Source organism: Periplaneta americana, chromosome 1, assembly GCF_040183065.1.
Source record: "Periplaneta americana isolate PAMFEO1 chromosome 1, P.americana_PAMFEO1_priV1, whole genome shotgun sequence".
NCBI lineage: Eukaryota > Metazoa > Arthropoda > Insecta > Blattodea > Blattidae > Periplaneta > Periplaneta americana.
In genome coordinates this window covers 132,954,899-132,972,018 of record NC_091117.1, presented here as the reverse complement: position 1 = coordinate 132,972,018, position 17,120 = coordinate 132,954,899, and the positions used below count along the sequence as shown (strand labels likewise).

Here is a 17,120-nt window from a genome sequence, read left to right as displayed (position 1 = left end):
GAACATTAATTCTACAGATTTTGTTGTTGTGCAGGCTGACGAAACAACAGACATAACCTGCAAAAGCCAATTTATTATTTTGAGATACATAAAAGGTTGTAAACCTGTGGAAAGGTTTCTTTCTTTCAAAGAGGTAAGCAACCGCACGGCTGAGTGAAGTTCTAAAACAAAGTCTATAATCTTTCAATTTAGAAAATAAACTCATAGCTCAAGCATATGATGGTGCTGAGTGGTAGTTTTAGTTGTATTGTGCTGAATTAATTTTTAAGCAGAAACAATTAACTAAAATGGAATAAAAAAGCTTGGTGCATTATTTAACATATACCGCAAAATTTGTGAAATACCTGGCCCCACCAACAAAAATGATCACGAGCCGCCACTGCATTTTGCCTTAAATCTCGCTGCTCGCACTGCTCTCTCCATACTGCCAAAAGTGAACTTAATATATGGAAGGATCAGAGTGCAACCAAGTGTTACGATATATCGTTATTACAAACTTATAGGCCTACTGTTACTAGGAATAATAACTGAAATTTTCTGGGTAGGATAAGCCTCAAAAGCCTCTTAAGAGTTTCGCCACTGATAATTATATTTCAACAAACAATAATTATGTTATATTATATAGTTATGTTACGTTAAGCTATATCGTCGTGTGAATGCAAGAACTAGGTAACTTGATTTTTCATATTTTGTGACATTGCCTATTTACTTATTTATTGCACTAAGGAATATGTTTCGTTTTCTTTTACCCATTTGTTATATTGGAAAATAGATGTCGCTGGTATCGTTCGATCAGTTACCAAGTTCTTGCATTACATTTTGTGCCATTTTTGCTATGCTATAAAAGAGGTAACTAAAAAACGCAAATTTCGAGTTACCTAGTTCTTGCATTCACACGACGATATACTCTTCTACATGCAGTCTTCTTTTAAATTGAATACATTGCAAAGGTGGATATAATTATCAATTTCTCTTAAAACATTTTTCCGTCGATGCTAACTTAGACCATCAGTCAGTTTTTTCCCCCAGAATATAAACCCTGTTTTACATACCTAAATATGTTAGGGTTAAAGTTTTTAAGTAAGTACAGACAATATAAGTAATATTAATACCTTTGCTCAGTCATCCGGATTAGCCAGACGTAATGAACTCAACGGAGTAGGCGATCCCTCTGGTCTTACCTTTCTGGCTGCCCTGATGGTTGAACCTGTATGCAGTTTAGAAATATTAAAAATGTCAAGTTTTAGGACATAGTGGAATATCCAAAAGCCTAATTATGAAAAATACTGACACAATTTTCTATTGCTGTAGTAGATAAGATTAATGTAAACTTTTGACACAAAATCACGAAGGAGATATACTTCCGAATCTTGAAGTGACCGACAATGTGTGTTCTTGATTTGAAATAAAGACTCATTGATTTTGCACTGAAATTATCTGTATGTATGTGTATTCACGAATAAATTTTACTTGTACTTAGGACTACTAAATACGAAGAAAATCCGTTCGATATTTGATAGAAAACATGCAAATAGACGGTATGTTCAAAATCACTTTTTCCTTGGATCCCGAAAATGTGTAGACTGTTCCTACGAAAATCTCGAAACCACTTTATTTTGCAGCATCACAACGCTTTATATTTCGTATAGTGAAAAAGTAAATGTGACCTTTGTGTGTAATGAGGGAAACGAAAGTTTATCATCTTAGTTGGATAATTTCACTTATGTGTACCGCTTGAATGATACTTCAGAAAAATAAACTGTATACAAGGATGTCATTGACAACCTGCTGGAAGAAGTGAATTGTTTCGAAGTGCGTAAAAGTATATGTATGTAGCTCCGTCTATGCGGAAGGGTGATTCAAAAAGTGCAGTATAAGCGCAATGTAATAGTAAGATCCAGCGCTGCACCAGCTTCAAATGTCAATAATTTCTCAGTAACGGTGAGGGTGTAACCCATGGGTCATCAGCTCGAAGCACTGTGAAACGCTGACAACCTGTTCCACTGCTCCGACGCCGCGTAGTTTAGAGAGCAGAGAAATGGTTTCAGCAGTGCCGTGTCATAATTTGACACGCTGACAAAAAATGGCGCTAGCAATATTGTTATTGTTATATCATTAAAATAGTGCTGGTGACATTTTTATGATTAATTTTAGTTTGCGCCTAATTACGCAATCATCTCTACAGTATATTCATTCATTCATTCATAGTTTTCTGCCCAAGGGCAGGTCTTTCACTGCAAACTCAGCATTCTTCAATCTTTCCTATTTCCCGCCGTCCTCTTAAGTCTCCGCATATGATCCATGTATCTTAATTTGTCTATCAACTGGTATCTTCTTCTGCCCCGAAAGTTTCTTCCCTTTACTATTCTTGGCAATGCATCCTTCAGTAGGCAGTTTCTTCTTAGCCAGTGACTGAGCCAATTGAACTTACAAAGGCACGAATTACTTCAAAGTATATTCGTATGTGGGTTTGCAATCTTGTTTGACTCCTTTCTTTTTTATTTAAAATGTAATGATTTTGTTTTGCATAGAGTTTCATGATGTCACTTTTTGTAATTAATTTATTTAAACTTTAATTTGTCAGTTCTTTCATATCGCCGTGCGTGGGTTTGTACAAACGTCGGCTGTAAACTGTGCGTATACATACAGACGTACCTACATATAAAGTGACATCAAAAACTTTTGTGCGAGATCGTGCGTATTTCCTTGGTTTCCGCACAAAACCAATCCGCGGAAAATGTAAAATTCCACATTCAGTATTCCCAACCTAACACACACAACAATTTCCCTCTTCTTACCGCTTAAGTCACATATTGATTTTACTGCTTTAGGCTTTTAACATATCATTTTTAGAGACGTTCAATATAGTAATAATTATAAATTGGAAACTTACCACTGCAATTTCACCTAAATTGCACTGTTAATTATTGTTTTTAAATATTTGCAAAAATCAAGTATACTCTACAACTCCAGTAAAGTTACTGCATTCGTGATGCAAGTAATATTAAGGAAGCCGTGAAAAAATCAACAAGATTCCAGATGCCGATGTTATTACTGCAATATGTTATATAAATAATATTGTTAAAATATTAAAATGAAAAATAAATCATTACATAACCTTACCATTTGTTTTAAGTTCGCATTTGTAGACTGGGGGAAAAAAAAGACAGACGTATATCACGGCCTGCTGGAGTATAGTAAACACAGAAAACATTTTAAAGCAACAATGTTGAAGATAGATATTTTTGTTTTGCAAATTTGCCGTCATTGAACAGAAACCAAGATGGAGATTTCATTGCATCTAATTAGAAATTCCTCTTTCAGGTATGTAATAAACGATCTTCGCAACAAAATAATGTACGATACACGAGCGGTATGTTTTCTTTCAATTCTCGGAAATTAAAAAAGCTCAACTACGTTTCGCTTTTTCAAACTTTTCCTCGAACATGAAAACTTCAACATACCGCTCTTGTAACGCATATTACTATTTCCTTGTATTTTAACTATGTCCTGATTGTACCTATGCAGTGTAAAATATTACCATGGCAACTAAAACTTACGATTAAGCAAAGCCTGCATGGTATAGTAAAAAAACTAGGTACATTAAAAATGTGAGGAAAAAGTTTTTGATGTCACTGTACACATGTACCGGGACATCATTCTATTTTTGCTAACATTTCTAATATTAACCTGGCTATACCTTTGAGTGAGAACCGGAAACACCGTTAGCTGCCCCCTTCCACGACTGGAGTTCGGTGATACTGGAGTAAAATACACAAATCACTTTATTAGATATAGGAGGGAAGAAAAGTAGTTCATCCATTTACGTAAACTAGAAAATATCGCGATTTTGGGTTTGATAATTGAGGGGCTTAGAAGAAAAACCAGGTAAGTGACATTATTAAAAAAATGAGGTAAGTGCGTGTTGTGATAGCCCAAAAGGATGTTTCTTTGGGATAAAATCAGGTAAGTGATCACACTGTGCAGTGCTGCTATATGGGCATCATTTCACCAAAATAGTGTATAATATTTCATTGCATGTAGAACTTTAACTGTAATTTTCTCAAAACTAGGTTTCCGTCACTTACCTACTTTTTGTTCTAAGCCCCTCAATTTTCATTAGGTTTTTGTTTAATCAAAATACAGTACAGTATTAACAATAAGTGTTTTTACTCACGAACTGAGCTATCCATGCGGACATATTCATTATGCAGTGTATATTATACTGTCTACAGCACATTAGCGAACAATATAGGCCTGGAGAATGAAGTTAAATTGAAAAATAATCATAATATGAATATTTAAACACCTTTTTAAAATGGCAGCCGTTCATTACGATGCAGGTTTCAGTTCTTTTGTGCATGTTATCGCACTATACACTATTGTACCTAATTCCAGTTACCAGTTTCATCCTTCGTACTACTAACTCATGTTGAAATAATTCTGTACCTAGTCTATAAAAGAGTACCTTGCGTACTGCAAATTCAGTCTTCACTTCTGCCCGACTCGCACAGATAAAATTACTCAGACATGCTATCTACTATCCATCCAAGTAGTTTACGTTGCAGGGTCGTAGAAAAGAGGGGAAATCACGTAATAGTTAATTATTTAACTAGGCCCTTTTATTTAAGTTATTTTAAACAGTGTATAATATTACGTAGACGTCCAATTCCTAACAGAAATTAATGTTTTCAGAAAAGAGCTAAGACAGCCCAGCCACTAGCCTTTACAGCAGAAGCAGAAACGGGTGGGGGAAACCGGGATGCAACGTAGACAAACGAATGACAGTACCTGTGCGAAAATATGATTCAATATTGAAAGCTCTTTCGTCACTGGAAAACGCTAACATATTTCTGGAACGTACTATACTCACTAACTCAGTACAGTTTACTATGATCGTAAGGCGACTTTGACTGCATATGCTGCCTTGGTTCTGTGTGGAGTATGGTTGGACGTTTACTAGTAGAAGGGGTGGGAGTGAAGTACATTAAAAAAATCGGGCACAATAAAAATTGAAGTAAAAATAAAATGATGTCCCTGTAGTATAGACATATGCGTGCGTACGAGTGTATTGCAAGTTTTTCTTATAGTGAAAGTTTAACGCTATTTTATATTTGAATTACAATTGATTTGATGAAACTTATTCAATGGGTAGATGCTGATGAAATAGGTTTTGCGATGTAGCATGTAAACTAATACGGTGATTAATATCTTTCGAATTTAAACAATTGAACAGAGTTTGTTTCGGAGTAACGCTAGACGTTTGTAAACGTTTCAAGTTTCCACGTGCTCATGAAGAGTTGTTCCAAATCTAAAATAGAATCGTGAAGTTAGTTTATTGGAAGGTTAAAGAAGGATTCGTATTAAATATTGTATTTGCTACTAAAGCTAATGGAACAGTTTTGTAGAAGTGTTTTATGAAAAGTCGAAAGTTTAGTGAAAGAGATGTGCAGGTATCACGAAAGAGAGAATTTCAAGTTTGTAAATAGAAAGCCACTTTCTTTGATTTCATAGTAGTTGTTCTTCTCCTTGAAGGCTTTTTGGAACGATCAAAGTTTGTAGAAGAGCCTTTCGAACTGAGCCCCGCTGAACGTTCACCAATGCATCAATGCTGGGGGAAAGAGTTGGGTTTCAGTAGGGAAGGGGACGCACTTTATCATAGGAAATTGGAACAAACTTGGGTACAGAAGAAGCACTTGAAAGTCGACAAAGTTGTAATAGGAGGATGAATAAGGAAAGTATAAACCAGTGTTCTGCACTACAGTTCCCTCCAAGCGGAGAAATTAATGTCCAATTAATATGTTAGAATAAAATGGTCGTGAATAGATACAGGCAAATTTATCCAACTTTTAAATATAATGACCATAGATTTCAAGGTTAATTTTATTAACAGATAAAGGAAATCATTATTTATATGCAGTCACAAATTGTTCAGTTTTATAAGTGCTTCTGGCAGGCAAGCGAATTACTTCTGTGATGCGATAGAATTCCGTGACAATTAGGTACAGGCAACATAAACAAGATACACTCATTACGATCAATAGTTCCGCTGCTGCTAAGCTAACTCTACCAGTTACATATCGACATGTTTTTATTGTATAAATGTACTTGCTAATCCTGCCCCACGTCTCTTTCTTTTGCAATATCCGTGCAATGGACGGAAACACAACACTATTGCTACTGCAATCAGACACGATAAAATGTCGGAAGGCTGGTAATACCATTTTCATGTAAGCGTCATTCTATTTATTTCTATGTTAAAACTAGGCAGAAGTGGCGGGTGGATGGAGGCAAATAGTCTTCCGTCTACGTCAGGCATGTCAAAACCCTGCACATTGTGCAGTCGCGCACATTGTGCACTTGTCTCTGTGCGATGTGCAGTTCCTATTCCCCTACCTGGAGGGAGTGAATCGGCTTGGAGGAAAACGCGACAGGGCTGTACATTACCTGCAGTAGCAGAACAGCTTTGGTTTCAAAACAGATCAGTACAGGTGTGCTCATTGAGCTGTGATTGTGAATGTGCTATGAAAAATAAGTGAGGAGTCCACAGATATAACGAAGAAGAGAAATCACGAATCATATAACGTAACTGTTATGATGTTTTCCTCAGCCAACAGTAATTATTTTAAAATGAAAGGCTTTCATCATATCATGTGGACCTAATAGTGATGTGAGAATTTAAATCAGATTAGTAAAGTTCTCAAAATATGATATTCGCCAGCTCTTATTTCTTAATTAGTACTCTCACGGCAAGACAAACATGACAATGATGTTTTGGAGTCTGTACTAACACAGCCATGAATGGTTAGACGACTTACAACTTTTATTTGATAAGCTGATAAGTGATGAGAATATTGAGTGAAGAATACATTATGAGGGTCTTGAGGTTGTAAGGGAAGGAAGAAAGCAACTATTTGTAAGGCGCAAAAATGTTCTGGAAAAATAATACATAATGGCGAATTTTCCATCTCACGTTACTATATTATCTTAATGTACTTACGTTAATAAATCTTTAAACCTGACACAAAAAAAAATGTCCTCGCTTCACAGCTTGTGAAGTACTCTTTTAACTCAATTCAGTAACGCTCCCAACTTGCTAATACTTGCTCTCAACGTTTTCCAAATAAACTATATATAAATTTAAATTCAAGCTTAATTTATCCAATTTATTAATAATAATGTGAATTTATTTTAATCTACAGCAAGGAAATGATTCCAGTGTAAAAGCCTCACAATGTCCTATTGCATATAATTGGGAGTAAAATATTTTCTTTAACATGTGTGCACCAATGGTCCCAATAATGCTTGAGGAACAATGAAAGAGTATTACTTTGAAATACTCAGTATCTACTACGTAAAATCAAATACTGTGTTCGTTTTTTGTTGTTTCGAAATTACTGCAATATTTATATTTTCTTCAAATACTGTATGCAAATCATGTAAATAAATGATACTTTACAAACGACTGCTTTGTGAATTGTAACTGAGTAAGTCTATTGTTTCTTGTGTTACAATTATTGTCAAATATAGACACTGACAATATTGTGTTTTTTCTTCTGCTAAGTATGTTTATAATGTCCAAATGTCAATTTAATTGAACACTAGAAGTGCAGAATAGATTCTTGTACATCCCTCCGGCTAAGAACTGGTAAGAGCAACACGTGAATGACGCAATCTGCACAGACCAGCGTTCCGCGCACATACACTGCACATTCAGTGTCTGATTTCTGACATGCCTGGTCTACGTCTTTGTATTCTCTACTCATTTCTGTGGTAATCGGCAATTGAGAACATTTCTTCCGAAACCATTTAGGCCTACTTCTCCGCGCACTATTACCAATTCCGATTTCACATGTAATAGTTATTTGTACATGGACAGGATCATGCGCCACGCCGATATGGCACCACTTGATCACACAGAATCTAAAACCTGATCTGAGCAGCTCGAAAAATGAAGAATGAGAAAAGTCCTTTTTTGACTATATCAAATACAACACTTTCCTTATGTTGTGAAGAGATAAATGTAAGATTGTGTGTGCCATGTACTGTATATTTATGAATGTGCTGAAGTGTGTTTTGGAGAGTAATATAGTTATTTTTCAAGTCCTTTGTTTTGGCTATAACTTCCCCCCCCCTTTTTTGTCCTTTTTTGATGAAAAAATTTCCCTTTAAAATCCAGTCTCTAGTTATCACAATCATTTAAGAATTACTTTGAAACAGTTCAATTTTTGCTTATTTGTAAAGTTTGGATCTTTGAAATTCTTCAAACACGTTTGCACTGCACATAAATTAAGAAACTTAATAATTTTCTTCACTTCCTCACTTCATTTTGTAAATCAGTCCACAGATCAGAACGCGTTTAACCTCAAAATGTCTCGGAACTGCAAGTTTAATTTCATGAAAAGTTGGAAGCAACCGAAACTTTCTAGTGTCGTAACTCATTGTCACATTCAAATAAGAAACAGTTGCGAAATCTAGTGTCGTCGTGTAAACTAGCCTATAGGTTCCTCCTTTCTCTGTCTTCCTTGATGATGAAGAGTATATGTAGTTTCGAAACGTCTACATCGACGTGTCTACATCTACAATGCGATGCATATACCCAAAAACCTCGTGCCAGTTTCATTAGGAGTTAATTCTCATTTTGTACTTGATTTTCTAATCATATTATTTTACTAGCTGGTTTGCATAGCTTTCAAATAATTGTTTCTAAATGATGCCATTTTTTAGAGTAAAGGAAGGAAATGACGTGCATTTTTTAGGAGTTGCATAACATTGTTTGCATATATGAATTTGCAGTCTGTTTCATTGTAGCAGCCATTTCACAGGCGGTTGTAAAAGGCAGTGGGTTAATAGAGGTCATCAGTTTCTTAAACGTTCTGCATGGTTGGGTGCAGCTACAGTATCGATGAAGAGGGTTTTTTACCAGTGAAAGAGAAAGAGAGATGAGAGAGCGGGAAAGAAGAGACTGTGTATCTGAATGAAAGGATTTTTCGGAATTACGGAATTTTGTTAAGAAACAACTCCATGTCTCGTCCTGGTATTTGGAAATCTACTTCTTGCTGTTTCTGTGAGATTTTTGATTGAAAAAGAGACTGTGGGCTGGGTTTTTTTTCGGAATGCTTTGTTGTCTTTTATTCCATTGTATCAACTACGCAGTTATCTAGTTTCGATTAAATTAGAGATAGTTTTTTTTTTTTTTTTTTTTTTTTCCGAGAGGAGCCCAGTATTCGTCATGCGATTACGCGATTCTCTGACTTATGCGTTAGGCCTACAGTTGGAGAAACTTCTGAAAAAAAAATATTGTGATTCGAACTCACGCCCGAACTTTTATATAACAATATGCCGTAGACACTTTAGGAAAGCGCTGGCCTTCTGTGCTCGAGGTTGCGGGTTCGATCCCGGCCCAGATCGATGGCATTTAAGTGTGTTTAAATGCGACAGGCTCCTGTCAGAGTAGATTTACTGGCATATAAAAGAACTCCTGCGGGACAAAATTCCGTCAAACCGGCGACGCTGATATAACCTCTGCAGTTTCGAGCGTCGTTAAATAAACCACAATTTAATTTTTTGCTTTAGGAATAGTAAACTTGCCGCCAGGTGTTTGGTATTGTGAATCCAACTGAGAGTCTAAGTGTTCTTTGCCGTATTTCCGTTATAAGATAACTCTCGTTCGTTTTTTCTCTAGAATATACATTCTTATAGTTTTAACCATGCTACCCTAGAGACACAAGAATATATTTAATATGGTAAAATGGACTTGTAAATTATATAGACCTACATGAACAGTAAATAAATACAAACAACCGTATTGACCTATTAAAATAAGATAAAATAGGCTAACTGTAATTTGAAACAATTAGCAAGTAGATATTTTGGGATTATAGACAGCGCTTGAAGTAGAGACAAAGATTTAGGACACAAAGTAGCGGTTCTGGTTAGATGATCGATCACCTCTGCTGAGGCATATGAACATGAGCTGGTTGGCCTTCGTCCTTCATGGGTTGTTCACGCCACTGATTAATTAATTTAAGTTTTTGATATTACATTTATAGCGGACAAAGCAGCAAGAGGAGCATCTCTTCTTTGCTATTCTCAAACCACCTTGCAACTGTATAAAAAGGACGTTATAAAAATTGTCATTATTAGACCTATTCAATAATTTAAGTACGAAATTTTACGAAAGAAATGAACAATAATATGCAATAAATGGATTGATTGGCTAAGATGCGCAGAAGAGAAGAAAGAAGTATGTATGTAAAATTTCTTGTTGCCCCATTTATTATAACTTACCACTGCCTCTACCATCTGTTTTCAACTTTGGATTCTTTGAGTCTCTGTTCTCAGGATATGATCAAGCGTTTAGGAGGGCACCGTCGCGTCATAGCTCATGTGCTAGCGGTCAGAACTCATGACCTGAATACGCGTCCGCTTGGGCATTACCTTGTTCGGTTTTTCCAAGGATTTCCTCAAACTTGAGGTGAATGTGAGGTAATTTCATGGCGGATCTCTTGAAGTATCATATCACTATCACCGATTTCATTGGTGCTAAATAATAGCACAGTTGATGGCTTGGATTTTCCAGGGACGAATCCTTGCACTTAGGTTTGCTTTGGCCCATTGTGCCCCCTATTATATGCAATGATTTTTCAATTCCGACATGTGGCCTGGGTGACATTCGTGAATCCGATGCTGACAGGTGACTCATCTTGGCTCAACTCTTGCAGAGTCAGGTCCCAAACCCTTCCTATATCAGCATCGGAAACCCGTAGTACAACTGACATTTCACTTCAGCCTATTTTTAACTATTACAGATGATAGATGAAATTGGGGAAGGTGGAGAGCATTGGTGGAATGATGGAGACGGGAGTATGCCGAGGAAAACTCTCTGCAATGTCGCTTTATATACGTACCACAATTTGCACCACAATCTGGCCGGATATCGAATCCAGGATACCTGGATGGAAGACTAGCGCTTGAGCCAAGTTGATACAAAGTCGTTAAATAAGCTATTAAAAACAATGGTTTCATTATACTAGGGCTGCTACTGGCCGGAAATGATAGGTGAACGAAGAGTAGTAGTTCACTGTTTACGCCCATGTTCTCTTTAGAGATGAACAACGATCGAGAAAGCGAGACTAAAGGCTGGTTCACAATAAACCGGGAATGGAAATGACAACGAGAACGAGAATGGAAATATTGTTAAAATAAATGTATTCAAATGTGAGCATTCACAATTAGCTATTGTGGATGCTCACATTTAAATACATTTATTTTAACACTAGCCGTACCCGTGCGCTCCGCTGCACCCGTTAGAAATAAATATAAAGTAATTACATAATTAAAATAGGACAGTTGATCCAGGGAACATTCGTGTTTGATAGAAGGATAAATCGTTTAATATGTTACTTAATTTAAATTGTATTTAAAATATTAAAATGCGATCATTTTGATCCAGAGACCACTCATTTGGTGCAATGACAATTCCTTTAACATGTTTCTTAATTGTTATTACCAATTATTTTTGGAAAAGCGAAAATTAACAGAAAAATTTTGGCTACAGATTTATTATTATGTTTATATTATATTATATTATATTGTATTATAGTATATTATATTATATTATATTATGTAAAAAGTGTGTTGATAACGGATGTACTCGAATTAGAAAGTTTTTAATTTGTTGTGGGAGGTCTTGAATCTCAGGAGGAACAGCTTTTACAACAGCGCAACATAATCTGCTTGGCTCATTACCCAATTTTTTTGCATTGCATTTATTGCATATATATTTTATGTATTTTAACACGATTCAATTGAGCATAGTTAAAATTTGACTTATACAATAATGGATTGCTAAGCTAACGTACTATTACTGCATACTAAATCAATACACTCTCGTTGTTCGTTAATTCTCTGAGATAAAAATGAATATGTTCATAAACATTATTTTATGAAATACAGGAAATGAATATACAGAATAACCTATCAAGTTTTCTGTGCATAAGAAGCTATTTTAATCTTACCTGTCCTCAATTCACTCACAAGTTACTGTAATAACATTATAGCATTATGTCCATCCAGAGAAACTACACTTTCCAATGATGAAATAATAATTAATTATACAAATCGGTTAATTTAGCTTCCGATATCATTTCATACAAACACAGAAGCATTGTCTGTAGGCTATGTTTCATAGCTTTCGATTGTTGTTTCCAAGGCCCCTTATAGACGTAGTCATTTTTTTTTATTTCAATACACCGCCTTAGATGGCAGTTATTTTAATTTCAAAACTCATTTATCTCATTAAATATCAGTCCTATCAAAATTTTTCAAAGAATAAAACTTATCAGAAATCATTGTTAAAGAAACTTTTGTTATGTAACATTTTTCACAAAAATCAATAATAAGCGAGATATTTCGATTTATTTCATTCAGGCCCCCTTATAACCCCCCTTTTAAGTAACGTATTTTGAATGCCATATACCCTAAAATCTAAGTTACAACGAACTTAATTTATATTCCAATTTTCATCGAAATCCGTTCAGCCATTATCGCGTGAAAAGGTAACAAACATCCAGACAGACAGACAGAAATTAAAAAAAAAAAAAATTCGGTTTCAGGGTGGTTAATTATACATGTTAACACCAATTATTTTTGGAAAATCGAAAATTACCAGAAAAATTTTGGCTACAGATGTATTATTAGTATAGAGTATTTCCATTCTCGTTCTCGTTATCGTTTCCGTTCCCGGTTTATTGTGAACCAGCCTTAACAGCGCCCGCAAAGCCGAAAACCCGCACGACAATGTTGTATTACGTCGCGTCGACGTAACGACTGGTTGTGAGTGTTCCGAGACTAGAGTTTGATCACTCCCGAAGTCCCGAAGTCAAGCAGCCTTGAATAGCCATAGTTGTTTATACCTGACTGAACTTTCATCTACTTTGGCAACTGTTATATATGTGTAAATAGTCAATTAGCCTATTTGAAACTTCTCTACCTTTCAGTGTATAGCCTAATAATCCGTTCCCCAGTCTTTATTTAATTACTAGGCCCTTATTAAACGGCTAGCAATTTTCTTTTCATATGTTTAAGATAAAATGTGCAATCTCAAGTAAAAATGTATTAATGTTATGTTTTATGTTTCTTAGAAATGCAAATTTATTTTAAAATTGTTTCTTTTTATTTATATAACCATGATTGTGGGTCCCTATAACCACGGCATGGCGCGTCCTCAGGTTGCGGATCGAGGAGACAGCCTCCAGATATGGAGGGTAGCTATGAATATATTGAATAAGCAGTCGCTGACAGCCAATGAGGGATGGTCCTCCAGCTTGGGGGTTGGACGAAGGGCTAAGAACCCATCACCGTAAAAAACAGCTTGTTACGAAACCTTCAAATAAGCCATATTTGGGGCTAAGAGGGATGAAGTTACAGGAGAAACTTCTACCACCAACTCTTAAACTCTTAAGAAAACATTTAAAACTACGGGACAATAAAAAAAAAGGGAGCAGACATTTCCTTTCTTGTCTAATTATTTATGTTATTATTTTGCTCCTGTTTTTAGATTGTTGGAGAAAGTTACACAACTCAACTGCACGCATTGTATTCTTCACCTGACATAATTAGGGACATTAAATTCAGACGTTTGAAATGGGCAGGGCATGTAACACGTATGGGTGAATCCAGAAATGCATATAGAGTGTTAGTTGGGAGGCCGGAGGGAAAAAGACCTTTGGGGAGGCCGAGACGTAGATGGGAAGATAATATTAAAATAGATTTGAGGGAGGTGGGATATGACGATAGAGACTGGATTATTCTTGCTCAGGATAGGGACCAATGGCGAGCTTATGTGAGGGCGGCAATGAACCTCCGGGTTCCTTAAAAGCCAGTAAATAAGTAAGTACGTAAGTATTTATATAACCATAGGTAATATATAATAGAACCAGAACATTTTAATAACAAAGATACTATTCTGTTTTGTCTTTTTGCCTCATTTAAACATTTCTAATGTTATTTATTTCAATGATTTATGTTACTCGAAGTTACGAAATCTTTCCACGCCGACCAAATGCTATTTCGAGAATGATGAGCGAGACTCGAAGCGCACGAGAATGACGAGACGAGACTCGAAAGACAAATGCAACGAACACAGCGAGCGAGAGCGGCAGTTAGTTTTGTTCATTTCTAGTTCTCTCTTATTTGCCAGTCGCCATCGAGAGACATGCCTAAATTTCCCTACGCGTTTTTACTATGACATATGCAGTACGACAGACTCACGAGCAGAATCATTTATAAAACCAAAACCATGTCCGGTTGTCTCTTAACAGTGCGGGAAGCGAAGTGGCGTAGATACATGTGAATGGTAGGATTAACCTATACACTTTTAGGCCAATAGTGACAGGCATGGTAACCTCTAGACCCCATAGATGATGATGACACATAGTTGTGTTGCAAATACATAGACAATGTCAGGAGAAAATTTGAATTTTATTTCTAAATCTTCCCGAAGAAATTCCACAGGAGTAATTAGAACTGGCTTCAAAGAGAAAGTAATGAATACCGAAAGCTCATATTTAAATATTAATGCGGATCTCCGGGATTTGTAATGGATTATACGCGCATAAATAACCTGTTTAAATGTTGGTGCGCTGGGGATGGATTGTGAGACAGAAGATGAAGGGAAAATGTTAGAGGATTAGAAGTTATAAACAAAATATTATAAAATGAGAGTATTCAACTTTTTTTTGTGACAAATAGTTACCAGAGGTATATACAGCATCAGACAAAAGACGAAACTACCTCTTCATAAACAATCACTTGGGCATATACTATGGGAACATTCGTAAGCGAATAGTCTGATTCACAGTATTGAGACGTTTTTATACGCTTTGTGGACAGAATGTTCATAGAGAAATGTGTAAATATATAATTATAATAATGTGAAATGTAACACATTCGTAGGAATCGTATACTAGTGTAAAATAAAATATGGAGTAGTCCACCGTTGTGGAATAACGGTTAGCTTGCCTGACTGTGAAACGAGCGGACCGGATTCAAATTCTGTGTTGGACAAGTTACCTGGTTGAGTTTTCCTGAAGGTTTCCTTTAACCACTGTGGAATCCGTTTTCCATCTATTTATAACGATTTCCAAGTTACCCCTTTGCTAAATAGGAATAGAATAAAATAAATATCAACAACTAAATGAACTTTAATGAAACATAATAGGGAATTAACAATGAGAGACTTTAACAATGACTTCTACAATAACAATAGGAAAGTGACAATCTGGTTACCAATAGACATTACGTGCTTCTTCCTGGCTACACTGCTAGTACCAATTAGAGTTGGGTCGATTCGTGATCGAATCATTCATTCGAACGACTAATGACGAATCATTCATTCGAACGACTAATAACGAATCATTCATTCGAACGACTAATATTAAAGACTCCTAAGAAGCGGTTCGTGGTATCAACGAATCGTCGTTCAAAAGAATCGTAACGAATCGACATGGTATCGTAATCCACGATTCTATTTACTTGATTGATGTAACCTGTCAGAGGACATTTCCGAACCATGCCGAATGCTCCCGAGCGAGAGTGAAATCAAAATACTGCATTTATTAAGTGTGAAAAATAATGAACAAGAACCTGAAATTTACATGGTTAAATAGAGATATAATGCAAAAAAATGTATTTGATAATAAGGTTCAGTTGATAAATTATAATTAACACACAGTAACTTAAATAATTTCAAGGAAAAATTGTTCCGGGGCCGGGTATCGATCCCGGGGCCCTTCGCAGCATTATGTGCACTCATAGTTGAGTTCTGGCGTCTTGTCAGCTCATTTGAGTTGTGTGGATATAAAAGGAAAAATTGTGACGGTGTCCTGTATAGTTCCTGGGGTAGCTCAGTTGGTAGAGCGTTCGCGCGCTAAGCGAAAGGTCCCGGGATCGATACCCGGCTCCGGAACCATTTTTCCTTCAAATTATTCAAACCTGCTTTACAGTGAGCTACTACCTGAAAGCCAGATTTGTATAATACATTCGTTACTGGAGGTACGTTAACAGAAAGCCACAAATTAAGTCACACAGTATTGTGTGCACTCATAGTTGAGTTCTGGCGTCTTGTCAGCTCATTTGAGTTGTGTGGATATAAAAGGAAATATTTGTGACGGTGTCGTGTATAGTTCCTGGGGTAGCTCAAGCTCAGTCGGTAGAGCGTTCGCGCGCTAAGCGAAAGGTCCCGGGATCGATACCCGGCTCCGGAACAATTTTTCCTTCAAATTATTCAATCCTGCTTTACAGGGAGGGCGAAGGGCCCCGGGATCGATACCCGGCCCCGGAACAATTTTTCCTTGAAATTATTCAAACCTGCTTTACAGGGAGCTACTACCTGAAAGCCAGATTTGTATAGTAACTTAAATAATTTTGTAGACTAATGGAGGTCATGATGAATGGTTCCAGCCAATGAGAAAGAGACAATCCAATGACTCGCCTCTTATGCCGTCTATGCGAGAGATGTAGAACGTTTTTGTTCTACCCGTGGTTTGCAAAGGAAAGTGTCCTGTGAGTCTTTCGTTGACGATTCAAAAGAATAGTTTCAATCGCAGACTAGGAAGGATCGTGAACTCGTAGACGGTTCAAAAGAATAGTTGGAACCGCAGGCTGGGAAGAATCGTGAACGAATCGTTAGAATCGATTCGTAATGTATGATTAAATCGTTGGAATCGACTTCTGAAATAGAATCGTGTTGCTCACCTCTAATACCAATATCTCCGTATCATAACTCCTCGGTTATCACCAGGCCAGATTGAACTCCATAATTGCACATACAAACTGGAAATGCTACCGAGTACATACCTGGCCAACATAATCATAATGGCACTACGTATAACATTCTTATACCACCACTCATTGCCGGCATAATAACCCCTGTAGTAACGCCGGTGCAGGAGCACGGTACCGTCACCCACCGCGCACCTCTTTCCCGATGATGTAGAAGAAGAGACATGCACCACAGTCTACTATATACAGTCACGAAGCTTGAGTTTTGAGGGTGCTAGAAACAATAGACTGTGACGGTACTATTTTGCATTGCCTGTAATGAGGCGATATTAGCG

At 36.5% G+C, this 17,120-nt stretch overlaps 1 long non-coding RNA gene and 1 other non-coding gene across 3 annotated transcripts in view; both read left to right on the top strand.

The window, feature by feature from the left end:
* The window catches only part of LOC138701012 (uncharacterized), a 731,347-nt gene that overhangs the window by 16,731 nt on the left and 697,496 nt on the right, over positions 1-17,120 (top strand). The window lies entirely within an intron of this gene.
* TRNAS-GCU (transfer RNA serine (anticodon GCU)) lies at positions 15,897-15,970 on the top strand. The gene has a single exon. It is a non-coding gene; the product is annotated as a tRNA-Ser (tRNA).